Here is a 12,296-nt window from a genome sequence, read left to right on the forward strand (position 1 = left end):
TTGATCGCTTTGTTCTTTTGCCTGCCGGGAAGATGTTTCCTCAAACATGTTTGTGTGACGAAAGCCGTTCTTGTTCCTGCAGATGAAATGCAGGGGAGGGGAGGGAAGGCAGGGGTGTTTGCATGTGTGTATTTGCATGTGTGTGAGTGGACAACACCACAGCTGAAAATGAGATATGGTCAGCTGGATGGATGCGAGTCAGTAGGGTGCAGATGGGTCCTTTATTATTGCCTATGGAGGAATATTCAAAACAGTAGCGCACTCCCTCTCGCTATCTGCCCTTTGCACAGTTTCTCCTGCACCACAGCACCACTGGGACTCTCCCCAACTCCCTGTTGTGCTTACTGGAACCCTGGCAGCCAGCTTCCATATCAGCCAATTAGGAAAGCTTTTACTAAAGCTCCAGCCAATTGGATTAGTGCTACATTTCCTTGCCAGACGAGACTCTAAATGTGCTGCTGTATGCGAGAATCTGAGACTCCTGTTTCACTGGGCACCAGAAGACACACACACACACACACACACACACACACACACACTGCACAGGCAGTGGCAGGGAAAGGACACATCCCGTGGCATGACTGTGTCTACTCTGCTACTGAACTGTTTAAACTGAGAACATAACATAAAGCTAACCAGGAGCCAAGCAGGCAGGGGGACCATGACGCCATTCCCGGGCGTACATAAAACAGACACAGAGATGGGGTTGCAGAAAAAAAGAGCTAAATCAGGCTTTGCATACAGAGCTGACAGCAGATAGACAAGGGGAAGAGGGCAAACTGAAGAGGGGGAAAAAAATATATAAAACATGGAGGCTCTTCTTTTTTTTCCCCACTGAGATGTTCTTTCTTATCACAACCGATGATAGGGTCGGTGGGCGTTTTGGAGTTAATTTGTCATTTGTGATTTTGTGGAAGAGAATGGTGTTGTTTACCTGCCAACGTGTTGAATATGGTCGAACAAAAGTGCCCGACTAAACCACGGTTTTCCGGTTTGTGGTTGATATTAAATTGCCACCCAGTGTTTGTCTTTGCCGTACGGCCCTACCGTTGCCAGCTCTCTATGTGTCCTTAATCTGGGTATCTGGGTCCAAGTAAATTCCATTAGTGGAAATTAAATCCATTTCCAAATCCAGTGAAGCAATCCAAATCCACTGGGTCTGTTTCAATCACCTGCCTGATACCAGGAAAGTCTAACACCATGGGCTAAACATAGATTGGAAAAAGTACTATTTTACATAGAAACCATCTGATAATTCTGATCAGTTTGCTTCATTTAAGGTTCATGTCTCAATGTGAGATTTAACAAAAATCTATGGAAATAAGTCTTGATTTTTTTTTGTTTGATCCCTTTTGATTTAATTCAATATCTACTTTCGCAACTGAACTGAATGCAAGTCTGGACTCAAGAGACCAACACCTGTGTCTGTTTTATCTTTCTTTCATCCTACAAAACGATGAAAGAAATCTGAAAAAAAAAAAAAAAAAAAAAGCAGCTGCCAAAAACTGAAAAAAATGAGGCAGAAAATTGTATACGAAAATTAAAAAAAAGATACAAAACAAATCGCTAAAATGAATGTGTCAGATTAACATAGCAAGAGACACCACTGCTCAATGAATTAAAAAGACAAAACCAGACTATATACACAGTGATTGTACAATACCAGCTCCCTCCTTCTCACCCTTTTATCTTGTCAATACTGATAGAGAGTTCACTGCCAAGTCAGTGCTCACAAAAAAAGAGCCTGTAAAACACACACACACACACACACACACACACACACACACACACACACACACACACACACACACACACACACACACACACACACACACACACTTTCTCAACCTAACCCATGCCCGGCACTCTGCTCGCTTTATAAGGCTGCTGCTGGATATTTGTCCATCACGCTCTACTGCAGGAAAGAGACGTAAATACATGCACAAATCAAGACGCAAAACACACACACACACACACACACACACACACACACACACACACACACACACACACACACACACACACACACACACACACGCACACGCACACCAAAAAGTAAGGATGTAATCCCATCACTCCCTCGCTCCGACACGTTCACAAAGTCCACTGTACGCAGTACAAGAGAAGCATTATATGGCTGTAACAAGCAACAACTAAAGAAGTCTGTGTTTCCACTCAATAAATCAACTCTATCGAGGCGAGGGAAGCGAGAGCATCGCAACAAAGACACCCCACATTTCTTCAAAAACCCGGGCAGGTGTGGCTGAGCGTGTTAAAGGGGGTGGGAGGGGGGGGCACCTCCTGCACGTGAAACAGGGTGGAGCGAACAAAAATAACCCAAAAGGCAACAGGCCATTAGTCAAGCCTTGGAGACCCACTAGGCTGCAAAGTACTGATGAACCAGCACAGGCCGATGACAACCACTGGACCTCAGCACAGGGCAGGGAGGCAGTCAAAACAGGCACTAAGTGTCAATATAAAGAATAACGAGAGAAATCCTGTTTCGGCAGCCAGAACAAGTTTGCGGAAATGTGCGCATCACACACTCTGCTGGTAGGCGTGAAGACCTTTGTACAGCCGACAAGCTCATGTGCTCTTTGTGATCTTTCCAGTTCTTGTAAGAAATACCGTTAACGATTACCGCACAGCTTTATACGGTTTCGGTATGACGACAAGCTGGTTCAGCAAGATGGGAAAAGCAGTTCAAGCATTTCTTCCTCTCCGTCATTCACGCGATGGCTTGCGCACATGCACATGCACGCGCACGCGTAAACAAACACGCACAAAAACGGAGGATTGTGTGAGAGGGAACTGCGAAGCTCATGATGAAACACGGTGCTTCAGAAAGTTACTTTTGCTTCCTTAAAACAGAGAAGGACAAACAAAAAAACAACAACAACAACAACAAAAAAGGACCGACAAAAAGAGTACTGAAACAACAAAAACGGATAGTTTACAGGAAACAAACAAGTGACACCTCAACCTACAACCGAGCAAACAGTGGGATGAAATATTACGGCAAAAAAAACACACACAAAAAAGAAACGCGATACGATTGATTCATATCTCGCACTGCGGAAGTGGGTTTATCATACACCTGCTATAAAAGATGAGCTCCAGTCAAACCGCCACCTCTGATTTCCTCACTTTGTTCTTCGGGGGACAGTTTAAGTATTACACCAAAACATATATCCTGCGGACACCGACCGGACATATTATAGAGTCAAAACAGTTTAACACGTGTAGGCTCAAGTTTCCCCCTTTTTCGTTCTTGCCGCGGAAAAGCGAAAGCAAAAAAAAAAAAAAAAACAGAAACAAAAAAGCAGACAAAGAAAGAATAAATAGGCGAAGATAATTTAATGCTGTTGAACTTCCAGGAGCAAGTGATAGAAAATGAAACGCTCAAACTCCCCGGTACCGCTCGTCTCTCTTGGGATGAGACGCACGCGCAAAGTGCTCCGGAAAATACAGGAAAACACACAACCAAGGAGGAAAATATGAACCAACTTACGGTGTTGGGACTCCGTCACGGACACCAGAGCGAAAGAAATCCAAAAACTCAGTCCGGCGAAGTGAGCAAGCCGATCCGGGGTTTGTCAACGTCCAGCCGCAACGAGGACAAGTCGCGGACTAAAAACTCAGCGCCTTGACAACCGGGACAGGGAGCGCGCGAGCCCAGAGCCGCCTGCTGGTCTCTCCTGTCTCGCACGAGACAAGTGAGAGAGCGAGAGCGCGCGAGAGAGAGAGAGAGAGAGAGAGAGAGAGTGAGGGAGAAATCCCTCGAGATGAATGGTAGCACTGCGCATGCGCGGACGGGGGGTCTACTCATTCCGGCGGAGCGGGGCTGAAAGTGCAGCATTAATGCACAGCTACTTATTAGGAAAGGATTTTTAGGGGAACAAAAACAGCGACGTAAGCTACTGTTAATTTGTGGACAATAATGTTGTCGAAAAACTATACTTTAAAAATACATCAATTAAAGAGAGCAGCCACTAATTGAGCCTTTTTAAGGTATTGCATATTATGCAGCTCATTCGTTCATTCGTCGACACATGCAGAAAGGAGTCACAATCGATTGATTTTGTCAGTATTTTTCCGATTAACCAATCAATCATTAAAGTCAAGACTATCTGACGAAACAGGACAATGGAAAAAAAAAATGTCCATAACAAGTTCCCATCCCGTGGGGACATCTTCAGATTGTTTACTTTGTCCGATTAACATACTTTACAGTGATATAAAAGAGGAAAATGTTGGCCGTTGCTTGATAACCCTTCATGAGTTAATAACTAATGCTTGTTTAGTGATAATTATTCGACTACGAAAATACGAGCATTTATTTCTGGTTGAGCCAACTAACTGATTTTTTTTTCCAGCGGTAAATGCGACTTATTTCCCATAAAGGACGCACAAACCGGACACGTCACGTTTAAAGCATGTGAGAATATCTTCACCGGGACTCTCTCCATCCAAGACTCATCTCTCCTCTACTCTCTTCCCAGACAGCCTTATAAATAATTCAGCAATAAAAGCTTGCCTGGCTGCATGCAGCACTATCTCGCGCTCACCTCCTCCGTGCACGGCGTCAAATCTTTGCGGGCGTTACCAATTAAAACAAATCTCGGAGCAAAATAAAAGTTCAATCAACATTCTTGTTTCGAAAATGGCTGTGTGGCCGGTCAGCCAGATCAGCCAGGGATTACGAGGCTTCTGTCAACTATCAATAGCCTCATGTGTCTGCAACAGACAAGGGGAAGACAGAAAGAGGCGGCGGGGTGGTGGTGGTGGTGGGGGGAGGGAGGAAGGGGGGGTCTGAGTTTCAATGCGCAGACGGTGCAGAGCAGCCAACCAGCGGATGATGCTGTTTGTGTCCTGTCCGCGGATCGGAGGAGAGCAAAGAGTCAACCCCGTAAACCACGACCAATTTAATCCCAAGACATCCCGTCCCAGAGCCCAGCCGCATCCGCACAACCACATCGAGCTGCCGAGAGGGGACGGAGACAAGTGTAAAGCCAGGAGGAGGAAAGGAAAAAAAAAAAAAAAAAAATCAATTTACCTGCACACTGCTCCCGTTCAGCCGTCCGATATTACTTCCCAGTCTGTGAGGCTTTCAGGGCTGCCGCTCACTCCCAGCTGCTCGCCTCTGAACGGGAATTTAGACAACGGGATTTGTTCACGTGGCCACGCTCGGTGCTCCTAATTGGCGGAACGAGTCGAACAGCTCTGTTCGCGCGCACCTGTACGGTGAAGGGTACCGGAGGTGCAGGGGGGACAGGGGGGACAGGCAGGTGCAGGAAAAGGAGAGAGAGAGCTGAAGCAAGGCGGAAGGAAACACACTGGAGGTCCAGGACATACCCTCATAAAAAAAAAAAAATTGATTTTAACTTCTTGAATAAATGTCAGCAGAGAGACAAAAATTCAAAAGCCATGCAATATGGGCTCTGGATATTTTGAGCAGGCTTGTAGCTGCTTCACATTGTTGTAATAGTGGAGGTCCATAGATGAAACCACAGTCTTTAACATTTGCAACATAAACACCTGTCAGTAGCATGGCACAAGGATTTTGTGAGGATTCCTTGGTCCTCTTCCAAATGGCAATTTCCATTTTTAAAATAAGTAGGGCTGTCACAATCAATCATAAAATGTCACTTAACAATGAACTGCCATGCAAATAATTTGATTCATGATTTAATTGTCATCTTCTGTTTGTTTTACTTTAACTGCTACCATTTTGCTACAGATCCAACAAATAGCTTTTTGATGCGGCTTAAAACAGAGATGTGCCACCAATGGCTTTGCAATTAAATCCATGATGATAATGTCAATAGTTACTCTTCGAAATGCCATTGGTTGAATATTAGAAGTTACCCGTTGGAGATAAACAGTTAGTGATGCTAATTCCCCATTCATGTGCCACGAAACCACAGAAGAAGAAGGGGAAGCAACGAGATGACATAATTTAAAGAGCACCGGTCAAACCCATATAACTTATATAAAAGTTGACGTAGCTTTCGAGTCTGAAAAGAGAAGCCAATGCGGAAGTGCCTCAAAGTGCAATACCACAGAGCGCCAGTAGGGGCTGGATTGAAGAAAAAAAACGAAACAACAACAACAACAGCAAAAACTCTCCCTCCATAGACTCCCATTCAACACAGTCAATATGGTGTCATTCCCTGATGTCATCCCTTCTAATTACTCTTCTGGTCGTGCATCCGAAAATAGTCCCATCAGTATTTAGATATAGGTCTCAATAAGCACAATGTTTGGGGGCGTGTGTGGTTTGATTGACATGGCTGAGGTGCAGTATGGCTTCTATTATAGCTGGGCGGGCGGAGGGTAGTCGAGTTCTCAGTCAGCTCGAATCAGATTCACTGTTCGCTGCTCCCCAGCTTGTCTAAATATGGTCCCTTCACTTTTTGCAGTTCACAAACCAATGGGTGACATCACTGTTGGTTTCCACCCGGTCGAACCTCAAACTGGCTGAAATGACGTGGAAATAGTGATGGAAATATGGAATTTCTGATAGCTTCATTCAGCTTTTTTTTTATACATATGTATGGAAACAATTCCTGCAATCATACAAAATGATTGCGGTCAACTCAAATAACTACAATCAGGCGATTATTTAAAAACAGCGACAGGTCTATCCATAAGCATCGCAATCAAACATTAACACAGCCACAGACAAGTAAAATAGTAGTACTGTATTTCGTAATAATACTTGTAGCACCCTGATGCCACTAATGCACTGGATTTAGAGTAATTTGTGCCTCTCAAGTGTAGCCCACAGGCCTCTCTGTCACACCCCCACACATACACGAAATACAGACGCACAACACAATTGAAACAATGTTTTAAATAGCATATTTGCGCTTTAGGCTTTTAAACGAGACAGCTGCACAACTGAGAATGCAGCCCAAAACCCAAACCCCAGTTTACATGCACACAAGTATACCATGCACACACAGTTATTCATCTACCTACTGAGGCTACAGCATCGTAGCAGTCAATGGTGTGAGAGTATTTTTAGATATTATGTGGGTTGCAGATGCTGCTCTACTCAACCAGGTCACAGCAAAACAGCAAACTGTTTTCACTTTAACATTCAACGTCTTTTGGCTTTCTCAGATTTCCCCATCAGTGTTCACTTTGCTGTATTTAGTAGAGATTGTGTTATCACCTTCACTGTAGCACACCTGTCCGGATGAGGTTCTAAGGAGCTGAGTAAAAATCTTAAGTCTTTAATCTCTCTTCTCTAATTTTCTCTTTTCTTCACTGGTTCTGGCAGATTAGAACAAGACACTTGACGGCCCTGCAGGCTGTTGGCAATAATGTGGCTCTATGTTTTGCCCCAACTCAGTTTTGGCCTGAATTAAAAGCAACGTTTGGTTTTTTTTAGGGCAACTTCGAGCATTTATAATTGATTACGAGAAATGTGGCACTGTTGCAGTTCCAAGTGCAGATAATTTTGCAGTGAATCATCTTGCTAGCTCATCTTTTAATCAACAAGACATGTCAAACTCAAGCCACTGAAGTCGAGCGTATAGCACACCTTGATGTAGGTTAGAGCTGGTTGTCGCAGCATAAGCTTGAACGCTACTCGTGTTTCCAGACTGGAGGGGTTCCCTTGGTTTTTGGAGTCAGGGGGAGGAGAGTTATTATCTAGGAGAACAAAAGCTGAAGAGCAGAGAACAGAGAAATCTTCCCCTCCTCCTGTTTCTTTCTATCCCTTCCTTCATCCACCCCCATCATCTCTCCATCCCCCCTCCACACACCAACACAAGCGCCTGCCATCTGACACCCCTCTAAGGAGTTCTTTTTTAGAGTTGTCTTCTAAAACGCACACACCGTGCACACAGACACACACATAGGCATTGTTGGTAGTTGTGAGGATGAGCTCCTATGTTCTCAATCCAAGTCAGAGAACTGGGCCAAATGGCATAGAGAGAAACAGACGGAAGGACAGACAGACACCCTTTCTGTGTATTAATCAGGCCTACGTGCACACCAAAAAAAAACCACCAAAAAAACCAAAACAATAAAAAGAGAAGCCGAAGCAGAGAGGGACTTTCTGTTGGTGGACCGTGCGGTGTCGGTCGCAGCGTGTGTGTATCAACCGTTGATCATTTGGTGCGATGCCACCTGGCTGTTCTGACCACAAGCAGGACACAGGGAGTTGTGTGTGCGTGAGGAGCCTCGCTGGGCCGGATAGAACTTCGACGGGCAGCAGATGGTGGTGCCAGCGTGGGATGGACACAAGAGCAAGGTGGACTAACACACATGGATGAACACCGGCTGCCCAGCCCGTGGACAGAGAGCCAGGGTTGCCAGGGACAATTTCAATAAATACTAATCTTGCCGTCATACTCCACCACCCTTTGTAATTCTTAACAAATGTGCAGGGGTTCAGAGTTTTCCTTATTTCATTTTCTCTGTGCTTATTAGCACCGTTGATTATGCAGACCACGCTTCTAATTTCTGTTCTAACTAAAAAGTTCCCTCAATGTTTTATTGAGGAGTTTGACGGTCAACAAAGCAATAATCAATCTGTGCAAATATCTATTAACCGGTGTCAAACAGGTGATGCCAAGTCTTTGTCACCCTTATTTTGTTTTAACATAGAAATGAGTATCGCAAGGCAAGTTTATTTGTATAGCCTATTTCAACAACAAGGCAATTCAAAGTGTTTCACATAAAACCATTAAAAGCATCAAAACATAAGGCAAAAGAAAAGGACAATTAAGGACACAGATCACAACTTAAAAGTAACCTTATTGTCTTGACTGAAGTCCATTATATGCAAACAACCTCAGCCATTTTTGCATAAACGTCTATAAACACGAACATGCAGATGCACAGGCACACGCACACTTTCATGGGACTGTGGCTGAGTGGCTGTCTCGGGAATGGATGACATCTCTATTGTTGGAGTATGATGGATGAGACAGGGGACTATAGACTGAGGGGTATGTGGGGGGTTCCTCTGCCCACACTGTGTACCTTCATTATAGGAAGGCGACAGAAAAATATGTTTTGTGGTGTTTTTTTAAATCAAGGAGGTTTTTTTTCCTGATGTCCTTTTCCATCTCCTGGGAGGTGAGGACAAAAGCTGTCAAATTAGGATCACACCGAATGAGCAGATGATGACATGACACCTCCACAACACTGGTATTGTATGAAGGAGATGGATTTGCTTTGGGGGCAAATATTGATGTATTTTGGAGGGGTTGCCTTAAAACTGGCCTTAGAGCAGGAACTAATCAGGAAACCATCATGTCGTTCCCCTTACACATACTCGCACTTCATCCTGTCTTTACGAGGACATTGTTTGACAGAATCTATTCTCTAGCCCCTTAAAAATCACAACCAAATGCCCGAAACCTAATCCTAAATGCAATCTCAAACCTCTATCCTAATCCTAATCTTATCAAAATTTAACCCTAACCTCAAGTCTTCATTCCCAAACAGCATTTGGAACGTTTCAGAAAAAAAGGAGCGCTCAAAATTTTACCCAAAATGTCTAAAACTCAAACCAACCCTTGCAACAAAAGCCATACATGTACACACGCAGAAACAATGTGGCTGGTGGACAAATAATGTGTGAACATCTGTTGTCAGTGACAGATGATGGTAAGGTGAGACCACGATCCTGCCCCCACCCAAAGAACCAATAAAGACACACGTGCACACGCACACACACACACACACACACACACACACACACACACACACACACACACACACACACACACACACACACACACACACACACACACACACACACACACACACACACACACACACACACAAAGCTGTGTGCAGCTCAAGCCTTTGGCTGTCAGACTTGATCTCTGTTCTCTCTGTACTGGTGGTGACAGCATGACATACGCCCTCGTCCAAAGGGGTTAACACTCTCTTTGGTTTGTCATAATAATCCAGGACCTGCTCACCAGAACAGCACACTGTTCAAAACACAACAGTAACTTTTCCATCCCGCCACCCTACGAAAAATGTATTTTCGAGCCAAGGTTCATACCACCCTTGATGTTTAGTGCCTTGAGCAACATGTTAAGTGCCCCTCAGCTCCAGCACTGTTCCCCAGCTGACCTTGACCTCTGATCTCCCTGTGCAACATAGCTGAGAAACTAAAATATTCTTTAAGGAACATTGAAATATCATTTATCTTATCATATGAGATAAAAGTTGTCGAAAAGTTGTTGCCTGGTAATCAGCCTGAGTTGCTATTTCATTTCATAATTTGATTTGACTGAATCAGAGATATTGATAAAAAAAAAAAGTAGAGGTCTTGAACAAGGTCACATAGAAGGCTCATATTATGTCACTGATTACCTGGGCGACTCACTCGGAACAGACACCTATGTAGAAGCCATCTGAGAAAATAATCAGGCTCACCTCTTGACTCTTCTCTTTTAACACACTCTCAATCCCCAAAAAACGATTCACACTTTTTACTTGTTACGACTTTTGTCGTCTTGTTTTATATTTATTTTATATTATTATTGAACATTAAAAAATGACTTTCCTTGTCTGATGTTATATTGAGCACCTTAAAGTTCTTCACATGTTCCCTAACACTTTACGAAACCCTTCGTGCAAGACTATTTGTGTGACGTTATCAAATCAGACAAAAAGAACATGAAAAAAATAAGAGATAAAGAGAAACCTAAAATAATGAGGTTGATTTTCTTTAAATTATTTATAATATTTTAAACAGCATACTGTCTTTATATCCATCTACATGCTGCGATGTGGTAAAACACTGCACCCTCTATCTACCATGGTCGTAGCACACTCAGTGCCTTGCTATTGAAGAACAATGACATGGTTGAATGTGTCCATTTGAAGTCACTATGGTTTATTTTCATTGGTTCATTGTATTTGCATTCATAATAGGTGGTCAGGTGAATTTTTTTTTTCCCACATACCAACAACAAGAAAGTAACACAACTTCATTATTTGACAACAGATGCACCATAATTGTACTTGCAAAGTAATGAATTGCAGCTATCTCAGAGTAAACATCTCCCATCTGTAATGAATAAGTGCTGATGTTTTTGTTGTGAAGGGACCAACTCATTCAGTAAGTAAAACTGGTTCTCACGTACCCTTTAATCTTGTCACTGCACAAGTGCCATAATTCAATTTTCTACAAACATCTGAGACTTTGCTTTTGCTTTATTATCGAACCATTGGCAACTTATTTTAGGGTTTTTAAAGAGTGTTGGAAAAGACACACTTACTTGCAGGTGCATGAATATACAAACACGCAGGCCAGGGAGATTTTAGATCTGGACACACGCAGATGCTAAGTGAACAGACTGCTGGCGAGATGATGCAAAGCAGTGAAACCAACAACTCCTGGCTCAGTCACTACTGTATCAGGGCTCTTACGTGTTATCTAGTCTGAAGGTGTCTTCGTTTGGACGTGTTAAGTGCTGCTTATGTGCCATCCAGTCGAATGTAGAATGACTTCACGCTTCAGTCGCACCTGTGAGTTTAAGGAGACAGAGAAAGCCAAGGAGAAAATTGAAGGGATACTTTGTAGTTCTGATTGCTCTATTGATCTCGACCTTGTCAGATATTGGTTACTAAATATCAGTGAGGGACGCGAACACAGCCAGCTCAATGAGTACTCCGTATGTTCAATCATCTCTTACCAACCACCTGCCCGTTCCCTCCTTCACCATCCTACTGAACTTCCCTCGACTTTGATCTTCCCCCATGTTTGCATCCTTCCACTCAAATCCTTCCTCTCCACCTCTTGAGATTCACTCCGAGCGCCCGTATACGTTCACGCAGAATTTCAAAAGCTGTAGGAGAGAACCACCAGGGAAGAGGGAGACATATAGAGAGCCTTTTCAATCTAAACTGGAGGTTGTTAATTAATATATAACTACCATTTTGTATGCTCGCTTGCGATGCTTTTTGAATGAAATAAAACTTGTCGTATGAAGCTACTCGTGCTGATTCTTGGTATTTAAGATGTAATGACTTTTAGGGAGCAGATGCTGGGAAAGGAATTATGGCACGACATCATGTACAGAACCTTATGTGTGGAAATAGCCTTTTGATAATGGTAGAATCAGAGACAAACAAAAATCTTGCATCTGTTTTTGCAGTGCACGTGTGCTTTCATCTCAGTCCTTCCATCTGTTGAGAGATAACAGACTGAAATAAACCATAGTCCAATAACCATAGAGATAAAGTCAATGTATCAATCAAATGTTTTGTATTTATTTAGTTTTTTTGTTTGTTAACATTTTTTAAATGTTAAG

At 43.2% G+C, this 12,296-nt stretch overlaps 2 protein-coding genes across 4 annotated transcripts in view; one reads left to right on the forward strand and one right to left on the reverse strand.

The window, feature by feature from the left end:
* Positions 1–5,145, reverse strand: part of strbp (spermatid perinuclear RNA binding protein) — an 83,739-nt gene extending 78,594 nt beyond the window's left edge. The window contains exon 1 of one of the 3 annotated variants that reach the window (XM_069703225.1): positions 5,057–5,145. The gene's annotated coding sequence lies outside the window, so the exon portion shown is untranslated. Of the gene's footprint in view, positions 1–3,511; positions 4,136–5,056 lie in introns of those variants that run through there. The other 2 variants (XM_069703216.1, XM_069703233.1) reach the window with 2 other exon arrangements.
* The window catches only part of sh2d3ca (SH2 domain containing 3Ca), a 190,157-nt gene that overhangs the window by 94,397 nt on the left and 83,464 nt on the right, over positions 1–12,296 (forward strand). The window lies entirely within an intron of this gene.

Source organism: Brachyistius frenatus, unplaced genomic scaffold (assembly GCF_029030835.1).
Source record: "Brachyistius frenatus isolate BFR_SWC_R1_liver_20210118 unplaced genomic scaffold, ASM2903083v1 Contig_3, whole genome shotgun sequence".
NCBI lineage: Eukaryota > Metazoa > Chordata > Actinopteri > Embiotocidae > Brachyistius > Brachyistius frenatus.